Source organism: Cololabis saira, chromosome 9, assembly GCF_033807715.1.
Source record: "Cololabis saira isolate AMF1-May2022 chromosome 9, fColSai1.1, whole genome shotgun sequence".
NCBI lineage: Eukaryota > Metazoa > Chordata > Actinopteri > Beloniformes > Belonidae > Cololabis > Cololabis saira.
In genome coordinates this window covers 29,634,003-29,652,445 of record NC_084595.1, presented here as the reverse complement: position 1 = coordinate 29,652,445, position 18,443 = coordinate 29,634,003, and the positions used below count along the sequence as shown (strand labels likewise).

The following is an 18,443-nucleotide window of genomic DNA, read 5'->3' as shown; positions in this document are numbered from 1 at the left end:
AACTCTGAGATGTTCACAGAAACATGACTGGATATTTAATGTGGTTTATTTTAGTCTGTGCATGTAGAACAACAACAGAGAGACATAAGATGTATCATGAGCATTTTCAGGTACATTACAGAGTTTATATATTACGGTGTTTCTTTTGCCGCCTCAAATCCCAGTTGGGGAATTTCTGTGCAAATTTTCAGCAGTTACTCAGGCTTCCTCCCACAGTCCAAATACATGCATTCTGATTGATGATTGTAAATTATGAGGAGTGAGTGTGACCATGTGTGTGTGTGTGTTTCTGTGACAGACTGGTTAATGCTCTCAACTGGCCGATGATAGCTGGGATTGACCCTTACCAGCCCACGGGCTCAAACTCACATGCCATAAAAGTGTGGAGGGTGCATTACACTGCAGGCACAGATATTTTTCAATTTGTTTTTTTCTTATTTTCTTGCACTGATATAGATTAAATAAAATATGTCACTTTATTACTTATTCGAACAACTATATATGCAAGCAATATACAAACATTATGTGCTAAGGAAGCAAGCACAAGAGAAAAGGTAGAGGTTTCAGACACTTTCAGCACATACGAGGGGTAATTAAATAAAGCTACTTAGAAATGGTGTTGCCTTTTTCTCAATTTCTAATTCTCTATACTTCTTTCCATTTTTTTAATACTGTGGTCTTTACAAAGGAGGACGTATTGGTGATTAATTCGGGCTGTTTAAAGCAGGTTGTGGGGTTCTGTTGTTCTTAACATTTCCAGAATAATATGCTGAATATAACAGATGTGAAATCAGAGCCACAAGACCTGCAGTGTTCCGGGACCACTGGCGGTACATCCAAGCCTTGTGACCAAAACAACTGTGTTAGATGTGCCTGATAAGACGCGGCAGGCAGCAGAGTCACAAGGATAAAACTAAACTTAGTGAAAGAGTCATTATTTTTTCATCATGACTGAAAGATGTAGGTCTCCAGTAATGCTACCCCATGCTGCAGCAGCGACATTGAGACACCTCCTGAATAGCAATTACAGCACGTGGGTGATTTCACAGCCTCAGTTTTCCCTTCAGAATATTTTTCTGCGGTGTATAATCTAGAGTTTTAAAAAATCAACACATTTTACTGTTGATTGCCAAAGTTCTATTACCAGAAATTTAAGTTAAATGCTTAAGAAAAGCTCGTCATTAATAGATGTCTCAAATAAATTGAGTGGGCCTTTTAAATAATGCAACATATTTTTTGTAGTTTTCAAAGGGACCTTTGAATTATTAATGTCAACAGCCATCACCAGGTTTAATGGATGAGGTGCTGCTACTTCAGTAAATCCCACTCCACCTGCTACTTCCTCCTGGGCTTTGTGAGCAACAGACGAGCCAGAACCTTCGTTGTTTTACATCCTCTTCCACTACATTACCTGTAGGACATTTCATCATCGTCTGACATCCAACAACCCAGTGTGTCATGCTGCTCCCATGGGCTGCCTGAAAGAACCTTAGGTATGAAGACGGCTTCATACTGAACCTTTACCTCGGGGTTGCATGTGTGTATTCACATCACCAGCCTTTTCTGCTAGGTTACACCTGTAGTCCATGTATATTTTTCAAAACGTTTTCCTTTAATAATGGTCATAAATACATAAGGTTTTACACAATCCATTTTTGAAATGCTTCATAAAGGGACATTGGAGAGTTAACCAGAAATAAGTGTGGTTGGATACCGGTGCTGAAATGAAAATAAATTAATCATAACAGGTAAGCTATATTATAAGCTATACTGTACGTGACATTATATCCTATAATTCTTTAGCTGAGAGCAGTTTTATTGTGAACAATAGGCAACACGTTGGAGTGTTAGTCTTATAGCAGCTGAACAGAAGATGTCATGCAGCTGTGGATGCTCCAAAACATTACCATGCTGAAATAAATAAAATAAAAATCATCATGAACTGCAAAATGCAAAACACATGCCATACTATATGGGTCTTAATAGAACGTACACACATTCAGATATTCAAAATTATGACAAAATGTTCATACAATCAACACTAAGATGTGTGCGTTAACAGTATATACTATAATACACACATTAAAATATGTAAAATTGTGTAACAGTCTCTGTCCGGTACTTGGACAATGTCTAGTGAGCACACTAATTTCTGCAGCTTCAAACAGCTATCTGCAAACCTGTGTGGCAAGTTTTTAGTCACACGGTGACTTAAAAACAGTGCTCCGAAGACCTACATAAGACAGGAAGAATATTTAGGTGTGAAAACTCGGAAACCAGAGCTGATTAATAAAAAAAAATGCTGCTAACAAGAGCCAAAAGTTGTCAAAAAGGATGCCAAGGGCATATAAAATAGTATAAAATAGTTCCAATTAGAAACATGAAAATTACCACAAATGAGAACAAATGAAACGAATGCCAGGGCATCAAAAGACATGAAAACATACAACATACAATAAAGTGACATCTTTATTACTGTTTCTATCGGGTCCTTGACAAAACTTGACACTATAATGAGAAGTGTTGGGATTACTTTGGGGCTACTTTGTTAATGATATGTCTATTGATTTTGGGGGACCAGTGTAAGTGCGTGTGCGTGTGTGTGTGTGTGTGTGTGTGTGTGTGTGTGTGTGCGTGTGCATGTGTGTGCGTGTGCGTGTGTGTGTGTGTGTGTGTGTGTTTTAATTATACAACAGTAAAACCTATAATTGCTCACTTATTATTGATGAACTTGGAGGTGTTTCAAATATTTACAACAAATTCAGCAGTTTAAAGCTTTCTATAAAAATGTAAAATTGCTCTTAACCTGCCCAGGAGGGAAAGGGAAATAAAGTAAAATCCATTTGACAACATACAGCTAAATTCCCCCCTCTTCAAGTTGGGTACCATCCTTTCCGTGTGTTTTCTAAACGTGTTTATGTAATTGCAGCTGATTCTGAAAAGCTGCGTGCGGAGTGGTAGACAAGTGTTTATTAACTGAAAGGTCAAACAGATTGTACAGCTGGTACGCTCATTGATTGTGCTATTTCTGTTTCCAATCAATGACAAATGTTCCACAACGGTACTTTTTTTTTTTTTTTTTTATCTGTGAGACATTATAACCACAACAACTACCGGTAAAAACCCACATGCACTCCATCCATGTCACTGCTGAATGAGTGATACTGGACAAATAGGACTGTTGGTCCCTTAATGGATCGTCAATATCTCCCATGGGTCTGACAGGTTATGAACAACTCTGCAAATCTGTGTCTGTATCAGACTAGAACCAAACAAACAACATTTTTATGAACAAGTGTTTGGTAAATCCAGTACTATGAAGCTGGGTGAAAACAATTTCAAAGTCTCTCTAGGTATTATGAAATCCAAGTAAAAGCACTCTCCTAAAAATGCCATTTGCTTGTATTTCAGCAAGACTGTCACACATCTCCACATGCTCTGGATGCAGTTGTTCAGTAGTCACCAGCAGGCCTGGGTTAGCTGCTGCAATAGCACCCACAACATTCATCGGTTGCAATTCGACATCTGTGCTACTCTGGTTCAAATAATAGGGGATCTGTGGAGATAAGTTTGTTGCTAACACTACAGCTAACCATGTGGGGCACCAAGTATTGTGTGAATAGGCCTCTTATGTATATTGTAAACAATAAATAGTTCATACATTCAATTAGTGACAACATTTGTTGATGCACTTTGTTAGCAAGTTATGGTTTATGTTTGTAACGCATTTCATTTGAGTTAATGAAATGCAGTTGTGGCCACTTTGAGCAGCAATGACTGACTACCATTCAGATACACTACGATTGAAAGAAATCAGAAATCTGCAGTGATTGTTTGAATTTATTCACAATACCATAATAATAGTTACAAAAATACAATCGACTTAAGTGGGTAGAGTGAATGGGTCCCCCAAGGAAGCTAGGAAAGCTTATAGGTGGGGGCCCATAGTTCATATAAGGGTAGTGGTAAAGTTAATGGTATAAGCAGTTACCAACTGTAAAAAGATGGTGATTGTCTCTAAAACAGGGCAAATAGCAACCGCAGCTTTTTCTTCAGCCTCCACCAGATCATTCCATCACCCACAGCTGCTCTTATAGACACACACAGCATCTTTCTTCACCTTCTGCAATTTGGGTCTACTTGTTTAAACAACGCAGTAAATGTAGTCAAGGGATCATTTACTTTCCATGAAAGCTGTGTTGACAGTTTTCTATAATCCATCTATATACTTGAGAAAAGTGGAATCTATAACATTTTTCCATTGGTGATCTGAGAGATTTAGGTCAGAGCTCTGTGAGGGTTAGTCTCAAGACTTTGATTTTTTTTCCTTTCATGGGCAAAATAAGAAAACTTCCAAGAAGCAGCTGGTGTGCTTCGGATTACTTTCCTGCAGTTGAAAGACCCCTTACTGTCAGGTGGATATTTCACCTTTTTTCAGATTTTTGGGGGGTTGCATCTAGCATAACGGACATAACGGTTCAACATCACTCTTATGTATGAGTTTGTATGGGTTTTCCTGCATTTTGCTTAACTGTATCTTTAACTATAGCGTCTTCTCAAAAACTACCATCAAATCCAAATAAAGGCTCTTTGACGTTTATGAATTCCATTATAATAAGGTGGACAATTTGCTAAACAATGCTGCTGTTTTTTTTCCTAGTTGCTGTTTTTAATTGTTTTATTCTCTTTTCACCTATGTCTTGACTTTTTTTATCCTTTTATCTCTTATCTTGTCTTGATTTTATTTCTGCTTCTTTTTTGATTATCAAACTGTAGCACTTTGAGATTTGCAGTAATGTTAAGTGCATTATAAATCAAATGTATTATTATTATTTATTAGGGCCCGAGCACTGACAGTGCGAAGGCCATATGGTATCTGTAGGAATTTTTTTTTTCTCGTTTTTATTTTTCCGACGAAATGAGGGCCTTTTTACCCCCCTAAACGTGCCCCAAAATTCACCAAATTTTGCACGCAAGCCAGGCCTGGTGAAAATTTTTATATTTAATGGTTTGCATTAAGGCAGCACAGTGGCTTAGTGGTTAGTACTGTTGCCTCACAGCAAGAAGGTCCCCGGTTTGACTCCCAGGCCCGGCAGGGGTCTTTCTGTGTGGAGTTTGCATGTTCTCCCTGTGCTTGCGTGGGTTTTCTCCGGGTACTCCGGCTTCCTCCCACAGTCCAAAAACATGCATATTAGGTTAATTGGTGATTCTAAATTGCCCGTAGGTGTGAGCGTGAGTGTGGTTGTGAGCATGGTTCGTGTGTTTATATGTGGCCCTGTGATGGACTGGTGACCTGTCCAGGGTGTAACCCCTGCCTCCACCTGAAATGAGCTGGGATAGGCTCCAGCAGACCCCCGTGACCCCGCAAGGGATAAAGCGGGTATAGATAATGGGTGGATAGATAATGGATGGGTTTGCATTAATGGGCGTGGCCTAATGGCTCAACAGCGCCCCCTAGAAAACTTCGTGCCTCAAGCCCCACAATACGGTTTGATGTACATGCACGAAAATCGGTACACACCTGTATCATGTTGCAACTTAAAGAAAAGTCTATTGGTGCCATGGACGAAACCGAACAGGAAGTCGGCTCTTTTGAATTAATCGTGTAATTTTGGTGCAATTTATGCCATTTCTTCGGCCGTTAATGCGGCCCGAACCGTAACGTGCACCCAGGTGTGTTATACATCAAAATGTTCGTCTCCATCCTGCGACGATGGGCATTACTTTTCTCAGTCAAAAGCGTTACCGTGGCGACGATAGACACCAAAAAGCGCACCCCCCCTTCATCTGATTGGTCCATATTTGATAATTCCTACTTTCTGCCATAACTTTTGAATGATTTGACATAAAGAGTCGTGGGTGGTGTCATCGGACTCGGTTTTGAGTCCTTGAACATAATTGGTGCAAATTAGCCCCGCCCCTTCTTCTGATTTTTCGATATGTGATAGTTCCTCTTTTCTGCAATAACTTTTGAATGGTTTGACATAAAGACTCGTGGGTGGTGTCATCGGACTTAGTTTTGAGTCCTTGACTTTTATTGGTGAAAATTGCATGCGCGACGTATAATTGTATAAGTGTTCAGTCACTGATTCAGTTTCAGCACTTATTCTGATCCCCTGCAGTTTCCTCGCTGTTTTTCTTGATTAAATTGTAATCTTGATGGATTGTTCAGTGTGCTTTCTTTTTAATTTTCAGATATAATCCATCTAAGGATGGAGGATCAATGCATAATAGCAGATGCAACACATTTATTTGTATTTCATACACAAATGCAACTCGGAGAGTTTTTTAAAGTTATTAAAATGAAAAGAGCAGAAAAAATAATGACATTCATAAAAACAACGTAGGAATTGAAATAAAATTGATAATAAACTGAAAATAAAATGGGTTTAGAAAAAAAATGTATAAAGTAAAGCTTAAAATTGATAAGTAACAAACAGTACACTTTCATTGCAACAATAAGTGCAGCATGAAATTAAATTAAAAACGGCAAAGTAAAACAGCAGATTGTCATTTTAACTTTAAAAGGTACATTTAACATCGACAGGACGTTTATCCCAGCATAGCAGTGCAGCATAGAAGTTGAATGCATTTATACCCTGTTTGGTTTCTTTGGTTTTACTTCAAGGTGCCACTGCCGTGTAAAAATCTCAAAGTTTTACTTTGCTTATGTTCTACAATGGAGATCAAAAATGTATATTGGCCCTTTATCGTGAATTAATTTGTAAAGTAACAATAGCAACTTAAAAGTATATTTTGTAGGTAACTGGTTGCCAGTGTAAGGGTCTTGTTAGAACCTGCAGCAGAGTTCTGAATGATCTGAAGTTGTTTAATGTCTTTTTGGAACAGAAGAGCGCTACAGTAATCTAGTCTGATGGAGATGAGGGTACGGATGAGGTTCTCCAAATCTCTTTTACATAAAATCTCTGTCTCTTAATGCTTGCTTTAGGTAATAAAAAATATATTTACAGTTACTGCCTTGAAGCTTAGGTCTGAGTCTCATGATTTCGAACCTGTGTTTTTGCATTACCACTGTAGCACCTGTTAGATAATGCCAGAGTGGTGTAACACCACCTCTAAATCTGAATGTTATCTGCATATCCATGATAAGCAACATTGTTGTCATGTATTATTTAACCTAGAGGAAACATGGGAAGACTGAATAACAGTGGCCCAATAATTGAACCTTGAGGGATTCCACAGGTCATGGATGAACATAATGGAAACAATAAGGCTATTGACTTCAAGATGTGATTTGAAGCAACTGAGAACTGGACTTGATAACCACAACCAGATTTCCAGTCTGTCAAGTAGGATTTTATAGTCCAAAGTATTAAAGGCAGATCTAAGATCAACCAACACCAGAATAAGTGTGAATCAGTATACTAATAAATATTATTAGCTTGATCAGTGCTGTTTTAGGTTGCTATGATGTTGCGCTTAGAGTCTAAATTTTGAAGAATACATTTTGGACAAATAATATAAGGAATTTCTAAAATATTGTCTGATATTTTTTCAGTGAATGCCATAATTATTTCCCTATGAAGCTGTAACATTTTTAATGCCCATCTCACGTGTAATTAGAGAACACATTTAGAAAAGAACATCATCTTCCTTTTTATACTTCCACCTCCTCCTCACAATCACATTTGTGTGAAATGAATCCACCTCGACAGAGGTACAGTATGCTTACACACTCATCTCAACTGCTCTCAGGAGGACCAAGCGGCAATTTTGATCATTCATTATTTCTGATTTGCAGTGGCTCAAAACATAGCTTTAAAACAGCCACAATGGCTCTCAATAGTGCTGGTGAAAGGTGTAGGTATTGATATTCTTTGAGTTTCTACTGTGAACTCTGACACTGAAAGTTAGCCAGTGACAGTAAGCCACATAATGACTCCTTACATCTGAAGGCTTTGAGTTGAGACGACTAGCCCACAGCAAAGGGTACATCTTCCCTTCGTTTATCTTGCCACACTGCAAAAACGTGATAAATGGCTTGTGTCACCTTTTTTCATGTAAACTCACAATATTTAAACTGATTCTATATTGTATCTCCCTCATATTTCTCACAAGGCTCTTTTACAGCACAAAAGCCAGAATAATACTGTATCTTGTCAGAAACGTCTTCAAGAATACAAAGCATCTGTGTGTGGGCTCAGACAAAATTATCTTTGAAAGAATAATTTCTTGCTTGAGATACTGTGTGTGTCGTGGTTCTGCATTAATAAATACTCCTGTCAGTCACTGAGGTATCAAAGAAAATAATTTCACAGTGGCCGAGTATTTTTCTGCCAGTCTATGTGCTCTTCATTTGTCAAATGTTGGCGTGACACAAGACAATCACAATGTGAAAAATGTCTCTCCACTTTCGGTCTGCCGCCAACGTATCCCCATGAGAGAGCAGAGATTTAACACAATGAGTCAATTATCCTCTTTAGTTCTGTTTTCTGCATGGAGGGGGAGACAAACCAGTGTCTGTCACATGCAAGCTAGTACACAGTGGACACATGCTGTCTTGTGATGCAGATCCTCTCTGTTTTATATCTTTCACTGTATGCCTGTGTGACCTCTAATCCATGTGTGTATCTTTGCAAAATAGTCCAGTTCCCTTATTTATGTAATGACCTGAGAATTTCAGTGTTGCTGCGTCGCTGTCCTGTTCTCGCCTGCCTGATTCAGCATGAGTAATGCCGCCTCTACTCGCTGGTGGTTTCAAAAGTGTGCCTCTAAGTTTGTCAGCAGCTGAGTCAACATGTAGAAGAGATAATTGTAGATGACAGCGCTACTGGGCAACCATGCAGACTGCAACCCCTGAATTGATGCTGCTAAAATATGCGGAGTCATCAATGCTGAGTCAGCACTCCAGCCCTAAAGGAAAGACCAGCATCAAACTAATATTAACTGACTGGATTACCCAGACGGCAAGTGTTATGGCAAGAAAGGACTACAAAGCCTTTAAATAACAATCTCACTTTATTATTCAACCCCAGAATAGTCCGTCATTAACAGTGATTGCTTGGTGAGACAGTGGAATGGAAATGTTGAAATCTCTGATACCTGATCTGTAATAAAGTGCTCTATACCTGCATGTGCATGCCTATTTGTGTACATGCTCCTAAAGATCCATGTAATGCAACTGCTCTAAGCAATATATTTGACAGCATTGACTGTCAGGGACAGAACCATAAAAGTGATTCAGGAGGACAGTTTAAAGACAAATAGACTTGCGGTTAAACAGAATGGATGATCAGCCTGATCTAGGAATCCGGCATGCAGCAGGGACACACACGACTGAACATCTGGAGGTGGGTTTGAGAGCGGCGATGCAGAAAGGATTAAAATCAGAGTGCAAAGACAGGCAAAGATGAAAAACCACTGAGTATTAATCACAATGTGACAGAAAGGATGGGTTTTTTTTTGGCAGGCTAGCGGGCCAGCAGAAAAATAGATAGATAAAGTGTACACATAGAGTAATTACTTAAATGATGGATAATTGTTACCAGTTTGCACAATTAGAGTCCAATTAATGCAATGAGTTTGGAGGTACACTAAAACATTTTGTTTGCTCTTTACAAGAAGCATCTGTAGATGTGACCCATGACTCCCAAAAAGAAGATCTTTGAGAACATATGACCATGCATAGTTCATCTTCAACAGGCTAGAAAGGGATAAAAGGTCATCTCAAAGTGTTTAGGCATCCATCTGTCATCCATCATCTTAGTACTGTGGCTACTCTTCCAATTAGTATTTGTCCAGCTAAGATGAGTCCAAAGACTCCTCAATGAATCCTCAGTGAAGAAAAGAAAAAACATTAAAACAGCTAAACACTCTGACTGTGCCGCCCTAAAAGGTAGGTTTTTTTCTTTCTTTTGACCCTGAAGCCCCCTGCTGCATCACTCAGCTTCCTCTGAGCTTCAGATGTCCGGCAGCTACCTTGACGTTATCCTGCAGAATATTTTGGTAAACTTGGGACTCGATTTTGTCCTCCATGATGTTGGGCCAAGGCCTGAGGCACACATTAACCAAAATCATGATGCTCTGCATACTTTACCCTTGGGAAAATGTTGTGATGTAGATAAGGTCGGCCAATGTGCTCTTTGGTACATTTCAAGTATACAACAGGGTTTATTTGTCTATTTTATTTCAGTTTCTGGGGCGAATAATAGTTTCCTCCAGTGTGGTCTGCCCTGTTCAATGACTTGCTTTCAGTGACTTGTGACTCATGAGCACAGATATCTGACAGTTACTGTGACATGCAGGCCTTCACCCCAGGGGTGTTGTGGAATGACTTCAATAGGGGCGTTCACACCAGACATCCTACAAATATATCTGAGCTGAATCAATTCTGGAGAGAAGAACAGTCAAACAACTCCTTCTGAATGTTGTGCGGATCTAATCCAGAGTTTTGAAAGGCTATGTTTACAGTCATTACTGCCAGAGCAGGTTGAAGGGGCTTTCACCAAGTCAGTCATTACAAACATTTTTATTTTTATTTTTTTCCAAATGTTATGCCTCAGAATTAAGCTCTGAGGATGCAGCTCATTTTCCACATGCATAAATACAACTACTGAGCAACAGAACTTGTATCTTCAGCCAGTTTAGTTTTTTTTTTGTAACTTATTTTTTTTATTCAAATTTTCTTTCAACAATTACATCATACATAACTAAGCACTCATCCTTATATCAATGTCCTTGTTGTTCAGTAGCAATGGTGGTGTCCTCTACTCGTCTTCTGTAATCAGTCCATTTTTCACATTTATCCTCGAATTGTGTCTCTTGTAGTCTCAGTTTATGTGTTATTTTCTCCATTACAAAAATCTCTTCCACAGTGCACATCCAGTGCTCCTCAGTCGGAGGGTCTACTTTGTACCACATTCTAGTAATTGTTTTTTTACTGGCTGACAGCAATACTTTGACAAGGTACTCATCTTCTTTCTGTATTGTATCTTGTGTTAAGTTCCCCAAGTAAAGTATCTTACATGTTTTTGGTATCTCATACCCTATTATCTTTTGTAAACCCCTCCATATTTTGTCCCAGTATCCTTTTAACTTTTGACAGGACCAAAATATATGTGTATGGTCAGCATCCATGTGGCCACATGCTCTCCACTATGGCTGCTGAGTAGAAGCTGCCCCTTCCTTAATCTTTGGGGTAATAAAAAATCTGACCATATTTTTCCAGCCAGTTTAGTTTTAAAGGGGACCTATTATGAAAGACATGTTTTTTCTTGCTTTAACATATATAAAGTGGTCTCCCCTCAGCCTGCCAACTCAGAGAACGAGGAAAGCAACCAAATTCTGCAGTGTCTGTACAGCCGCCCGGATGAGCCATCCAGTGTGATGTGGCTTCTACGAGCCGTTCAGATTCTGCTCACTTTCGTTACGTAACCAAAATGCAAACCACACCCACAACTATAAAACCGTGTAACTGCATGCGAGCGTCCGACTATCGCGTCGCACTGCGTGACATCGGATGCTCTCTGTACATCTCCCTCCAGCCAGCTGCCACTTTATTGAGGTTTTTGTAGTGAAATGAGGAGGTATCATAGAGATAACTTCGCATTTCAACTAACTGGATCAGCTGTTCCCCATCCGTGACCGTTTCCTACTGCGCTTTCAACCGGCTTTCAACGCGAGCTACATGAAGAAAATAGAAGCAGGGCGTCCGACAAATGTTCAGCTCAAAACGCTGCGCAGCGTCGTGCTGCGCAGCGTCGTGCTGCGCAGCGTCGTGCTGCGCAGCGTCGTGCTGCGCAGCGTCGTGCTGCGCAGCGTCGTGCTGCGGCCAGTTAGGACAGTCCAATAGAAAATAAAGCAATGGAATTGATTTTGTCGCTGACGCTCGCATCGCATGCATGACACGGTGTAAAGGCTGATTTATGGTTCCGCGTTACACCAACGCAGAGCCTATGGCGTAGGGTACACCGTACCCTACACGGTACCCTACGCCGTATTCTACGCCGTACGGTCTGCGTCGATTTAACGCAGAACCATAATTCAGGCTTAACTCCGCCGGCCGGAGCTTCTGCCATTTTCTCATAGCGGTGTATGGCGTCATTCAGGCAGCCAATCAGCACAGAGCCTCATTATCATAGCCTCCCCGCCCACTCAGAATCCCTCATAGAGAATGAGGTTAGAAACGGTAAAGATAAAAACATGGCCCAGAGGCTGAATTTCTAATTTATATAGAAAAAACAATCAAAAGCTTGTTTTTAAGACATTCAAGGCCTGTTTAAAATAGACATTAAATGCCATAATAGGTCCCCTTTAATTGAAAATTGTTACACTGAACATGTCAAAGTGTGACACTTCAAATAAACAGAGCCTTGGTCTATTGGTGCAACTTTGTTTTGACTGATTATTTACTTTTGTAGCAGGGAGAGGCTCATGTTGCCGGTGGAGCTCACCTGTGTGGCCCCGCACCGCGCACCGCGCTCCTTCTGCGGTGTCGCTTTAAGCTCGGCAGGCAGTGCTGTTGGTCCGTGACGGAGCGCAGGGCGCACGGTGCGGCGCTGCCTCTCCGCAGCGGCAAACACTCTTCTTCTCATCGGACAGGCGACGGAAAGGACGGTCCGATACCCACCCCCCCTCCCATCCACCCACCGTGGATCACATCCACGTTTTGGGCTGAACAGATTACAGGACAGACTGCAAGCAGAGGGGTGAGGGCTGCGGGCTGGGAGCGCTGCTGCCACCAGTCCTCTTCCTCCTTCACCGGCTGCAGCCAGAAGCCCGTAGCGGGTTATATGCGGTACAGTAGGCTGGAGCAGATTATTGAACAGCACAGACACTGTGCGAGTTAATGGGATCGACAAACTAACCTCAGTTGTCTGCTGGCAAAGGCACAAAGCAGCTTTTCAGCAAAGGAAAAAAACAAAAAAAACAACAAAAAACAAAAGCTGCTGTTCATGTTTGGCTGAGTTATCGAGGAGATTAAACATCATGTCCGAGCGTGAGAGATCCTCTGCTGAGTTCCGTCCGGAGAACTGCAACACCGGACCATCTGCCGAGACGCTGTCCTGACTCATGTTGGAGGTAAGATGAACACTTCCTACTATTACTAAATATGATTAAAAACGAGAAGGAAAAGCGTGACAGCAGCAGTTTTGAGGAAGTCCTGTGAAGGTGAGCAGCAGTTCTGCGGGACTCCACAAGCACAGTGGAGCTAGAATTTATTTTTAATTTTCATTCTTTATTTGATCAGTTTTCATTTTTATCACTTACTGGAACATAGAAGCAATAAATACACTGATGCTGGTTGTTGCCTATTATTTTCATGAGACTAAGACCATAAAACATGAGTGTAAGCTTTAGGACTAGTGGTCTATTCTGACCTCTTTGCTTTTGTAAAAAAACGCAACAGAGTAATTTTCTCTATTTCTCTTAATACTGGCTTATTCGGATGGGAGGAGAATCTTAATCTTTTCTTGTAGCCTTCTTGCCTCAGTGTATCTGCTCTGTGTTCAGTTCGTTGTCATATTTTGTGGCCTGTGGAGAGCCATTAGTCTCACCAGGTGCGTGGCTGGTGGCCCACAGATTGAACACACTCATCATTTCCCCAAAGTATTGAAGATGCCAGAATTGCATTAGAGCAGTCCTGCTAATTTGTAGTCAGAGCTGCAATTCAGAGTCGGAAAACAGGCAGAATGAATCAAACCTGCGTTTTCCTCACTCAGTAAACCTTTTTGAGTGTTTTTTTATGGATTTGTGTGGCTGTGATTCAAAAATAGCCAGAAATGTCACTTACTTTGCTTCCTAAAAACATCTGTTTCGCTTGTGTTGTTTTAGGAACAATACTTGATTTAAATTGCCTGTGTGAAAGTATTCTTTTTTATAAAGTTGATTGTGTTTCATATTATTGAGCAGCTAATATCATTTGAGATCACATGTCTATGTTTTGTGATTTTTATTCGGATTAAAAATGCATCTTATGATAAAGTTGTGACAGCATTCATGCAGCTGTAAGATAACATTATTCCCAAAATAACTTATAGAGATTGTATAGCATGAAGAATGAGAGCCTTTGCTCTCCCTGCTTTTTTTGATGACCTTGGTGTATTATATATCACTGTATTGAACCAACTGTTCAACGTGGAGTGTTGAAGTGGAGGAAGAAGAAGAGCATTGTGGTTGTTAAGACAGATCACCATCTAGAGAAAATCAATTGATGAATGGCAGTAATTGACCATGTTGCTGCTGTCCCAGCACTTGTCATGACAGTGAATAAAAAGCAGAGAGCATGACAGACCTCTTGTTATGGCAGTGGGAGGACGGTCCGCAGTTCACAGCTGCTGAATCTAGAACATGCTGAATAAATCAATACCATGATCATCACTGTAAAATAAAACCAGAACCCCATTTATCTTAGTTCTAATTATGAATAGGCCTAATGAGTGTTTCTGTTCAATTTTGAAATGTATGTGGTTTCAGTTTTGTAGAGAAAAAAAAAAGTGAATGATCATTAAAAAAAAATAAAATCACAGAGGTTTTATTTTTGTGATGTCCCGGGAGCTCGCTCCTCCCCGAGGCAGAGCAGAACAGACGTCAGGGAAATAAGCCAACAGCTGAAATTCATATTTGTACACTGGCTAAATAGAAGATGCTGTTCCTGCTGCTGCTGCTGCTGCTGATGTAGCGAATAATCAGGGTCAAAGTCACAGCATTTCGTATCCCCAGGAGTGCCTCTGGCCTTTAAGTGAAGCCCCTCAATAAATGTTCAGTAAAGATTAAATTCTGGAAGGGAAAACTTATTTTTTTTGTAATTTTTGATGTTGAATTTCACACACGAGCTGAGCCGTGGCTGCAGCAGAGGACCTGAAAGTGGCTCAGATATGGAGTCCTTTGTGCATCGACAGGGTGGCCGGCAGCAGGGTGAGAAGGCTTTGAATTCCTCCAGAGCTTATTTCTTCATCCTCTTGGCCACCTCTCAGGGACGTGCCGTGGATCATATCCAACGGCTGCGAGCTTTGATGATCGCCAGGGGAACTGACAGGAACTGGAGTTTGTGTGCTTTTGCTGGCCGTTACAGTGAAATGACAGTGCTGCATTGTGAGCTGTGTGTGTGTGGGTTGGATGGTGCTCTCATTCCTGATATATCACCATCAAGAAAGAGTGTCAAGATCCTCATTAGAGGGCCTACAAAAATAGCTTAGTATTTAATACTCAGCCGCCTCTGCCAAAGTCGGGCTGAAAGTTTCAGACGCTCCAAAACATAACTGATTCACGTTGTGTGGCATCAAATTATTTTATGCATATGAATCCCAAACAGAAAGGAAGATATTCCTACATTTAATATGTTCAGCAATAACTTACTCTGTCTCATAGACCTGTAATATAAAAGTGCTGTAATATAAAAGCAGTAATATTAGAAAGATGATGATCTTCAGCAGTGCTACAGATGCATAGATTCAAAGAGTGAGTCAGCCTCCCTGTATGGAGATGTCAGTCAGATTTTTAACTTATCGTGGCATTATTTGCAACACCAGACCTCTCCTGTAAAATCTAGTCAAATAATGAGTTCTTGGACAGGTGGTGAAGAAACACCAGGAGCCAGACATCAGACAAAGCTGGGGAACCCCAAAGCCTAATCTCTAATTCAACTGTAAAGCGACTTTATTGATAAACATTATTACTTAATTCTTTTTAACTTTGGTTTAAAACTATAGTTTAAAAGTAATAAAAAAAAGAATATTGATTCAACATGCCCTTAAAGAAACTGAATTTTAGTTTTCCCATCGTCCTTTTGACACTAGACATAACCAGTCTGAACAGGAAAGGATTAAATAACTTATCTTTTTTTTTTTTCCTCAGGCTTTTTCTTAGACAGAGACAAACACCCTACTGAGATGTTTAATCCAAACAGATGAGTGTGTGTGGGTGTCTGTCAGACCTAAAGTGGCAGGTTGTGCGTCTGCCTGTCACCTCTCTCCTTACATCCATGTCAAGGTTTCTCTACTGGAGTTATGGAAACCAAAATAACTATAAATTATTTTTGTACGGGGCGCATGCAGATAAAAGTACTTAATCATCCGCTGGTAACTGATTTCTTTTTTATGCAGCATTTTTCTGCCATGAAAACCATATTTTGGTTTGGAATTGCATTATTGATGACCTGAAATGTGAAATTGAAAAAAAAAGGCATTTTTTGAAGAGCAACAGCTCTCTTTGTAATGTTTACTCTTAAATTATATCCATCATGAGCTGTATATGTCACTCACTTAAACCTGCTTTCAGTCAAAAAGAAAAAATGTTAAGTTTTTTTTAAGTTATATCATTTTCAAAAATTCACATTGCAGAAAACCTCCTTTTAGTAAAACCTTCTTTGTATTGCGAGACTATCCCAACCATCCATCAGTGGGCCAGTCAGGAGCATAACTGCGGCATCGGCTCTGACTCCCCTCAGTCTGACCCAAACACTCTGTTTACCCTGCAGAGCGGTTAAACTGACTCACAACTGTCCGATTGTTTAACACTAACCTCTCACAGGAGGCACGCAGCTTCTTAATACCTGTGTGGAAAGGAGGTAGAGTTGAAAGCTGAGAAAGAGAAGCAGGAGAAGACCGGGAGAAACAAGTTAATATGAAAGACTCACTTTCTGAAGTCTGTGGCTGACTTTGAGACTGTGGCAGTCAGCAACACTGACCTCTGTAATTGCTCACCTGGAGTAGCAGACCCCGTTGTTCTTTCTTCAACTTGATCCCTGCTCACAAAAAGGCCTTTGTAAGTGTTAGACTGATGGACTCTGTTTTCTGTACTTTCTGTACCAACACAGGTTCGCCCTTCACACAGCAGAGCTGGAATTACATTTACAAACTCAAGGAAGGATAACAAATTAGTCTTAGTGGTTGCCTAAGTGATTTATTCCCAAATAAAGTAAAAAAAAAAAGGGAATTCTTTGTCAGTAAACATTAGAAGGCAATGATCTTGACTAGCATCACCTCAAACAGCATTGGGCAATCCGTAGAAACAGTTGTGCACATCCAGACTGTGAAGAATTAGACAGGCATTAACTTTCAAGAAGAAATGTCAGGGAATTTTGATAACAAGTGTCCTAACAAGACTCAGAAACAGCACCAGGAGCCGTGCGGGATAAAGAATGTGAAGGAGCGGAGACCCCTCTGGGTCTGTGCAGTCTCTCTCTGCCATCAGTGGCTTCAGATCTCCTCTCAGTGTGCAAGGCCCTAATTGGGCTGTCACACTTGCTAGAGAAATTTGTCAGGTTGCTGTGAAGTGAACTACTTTGCTGAATCAAGATGTGCATCATTATGGTACCTTCCACTGCTGGAATAAAAGCAAGCTCTTAAGTGCATAAACTATTTTTCTGTTGGGAATATGTCTTTAAAGGGTAAATAGTAGCATTTCCTAATGATAGTTTTGAGCTCGGTAATTGCATCCATTGGGATTTCATGTGAAAGAAGTGCAATGGTAACCAAGCAGCACTTATTCATGCACACCTAAATAAGGGACTTATTCTTCTTACACTCAGCTTTACATGTTGTTCCATTAATTTCCCACAGCAACCAGAATGAGTGCCTAAGTCTATCCCCTTATCAGCTACCTTTTTTGAATCCGGAAGCAAGGGCAGTGGTCACATGGGCTCCTCCTCCTCACTGCTAATGTTTCCCATCTAAGTGGCTCAGGTTGGATGTGATGTTGGGGAGCTATCACATGCGGTAAATGAACCACGCCTGGTTGGTCACAAGCCTATCTCCATGCCATGTCAGCCCGCATCACCTCCGCTCTCTTGGCGTGTCAGTGCAGATCTTTCTCCCAGGCTGCTGAAGGGAAGCATGACTCAGCTCAAATTCACATACTCGCACTTCAGCCTTCTTCCCAGTCAACCGGCAAATTAAACACGGTCTGGCATCGCTAATGCCAGAAGAATTGTCAGTTTTGTTTTGTTTTTTTTTTTTTTTTCCTGATAATGTTGGATTCTTGGTGTGGAATTTCAACCATTTGTTCCCAACTTTTTGTTACTTACCCTTTTTCTACTTGTGTGTCAAGTAGCAAAGTTGCATATTGATTCTATCGTTTTCTTCTAGTATTATCAGCATTTTTGTTTCCCCTCTGTCATTGTACTCAGGCCAATGAACCTTCCTATAAATTTATTTTGAACTACTTAAGAGTTCAAGAGATCAAGAGATGTGTTTGTTCATGTAGCTTTCAGCTGTCACTGGAAAACGGATTTATTTGAGTGTGGACACTGAATAAATAATGAAATGATTTGCTTGATTGTGGTAACCAGAAGCTGTTGGAGAAATGGTCTCACTTAAAAAGAAATCATGAAATAAGTTTTTAATTGGGGGTGTATTGGAGATAGAGATATGTTGGAACCAGCAGCTACAGATCCTCAGTCATGCTGCACTTTTAAGGTCATTCTGTGTTGGCTTCATGGCTGATTGGAGCCACGATTTCTTATGTTTTGTCTGATGCTCGCC

General features: G+C 40.4%; 1 protein-coding gene across 1 annotated transcript in view; it reads left to right on the top strand.

The window, feature by feature from the left end:
- The first annotated feature begins 12,562 nt into the window (after nt 1-12,562).
- Nucleotides 12,563-18,443, top strand: part of wscd2 (WSC domain containing 2) — a 42,457-nt gene continuing 36,576 nt past the window's right edge. Inside the window, exon 1 of the mRNA XM_061729142.1 lies at nt 12,563-13,041. The gene's annotated coding sequence lies outside the window, so the exon portion shown is untranslated. The remainder of the gene's footprint in view (nt 13,042-18,443) is intronic.